We start from the raw sequence: 312 nt of genomic DNA, 5'->3' as shown, positions 1-312 counted from the left end.
CTAGTTTGATTGCACTGTGGTCTGAGAGACAGTTTGTTATAATTTCTGTTCTTATACATTTGCTGAGGAGTGCTTTACTTCCAATTATGTGGTCAGTTTTGGAATAAGTGCGATGTGGTGCTGAGAAGAATGTATGTTCTGTTGATTTGGGGTGGAGAGGTCTGTAGATGGCTATTAGGTCTGCTTGGTGCACATATGAGTTCAATTCCTGGATATCCTTGTTATGTTTCTGTCTTGTTGATCTGTCTAATGTTAGCAGTGGGGTGTTGAAGTCTCCCATTATTGTTGTATGGGAGTCTAAGTCTCTTTGTA

Source organism: Colobus angolensis, unplaced genomic scaffold, assembly GCF_000951035.1.
Source record: "Colobus angolensis palliatus isolate OR3802 unplaced genomic scaffold, Cang.pa_1.0 Scaffold36, whole genome shotgun sequence".
NCBI classification, from domain to species: domain Eukaryota; kingdom Metazoa; phylum Chordata; class Mammalia; order Primates; family Cercopithecidae; genus Colobus; species Colobus angolensis.
This window is presented reverse-complemented; position numbering follows the sequence as displayed.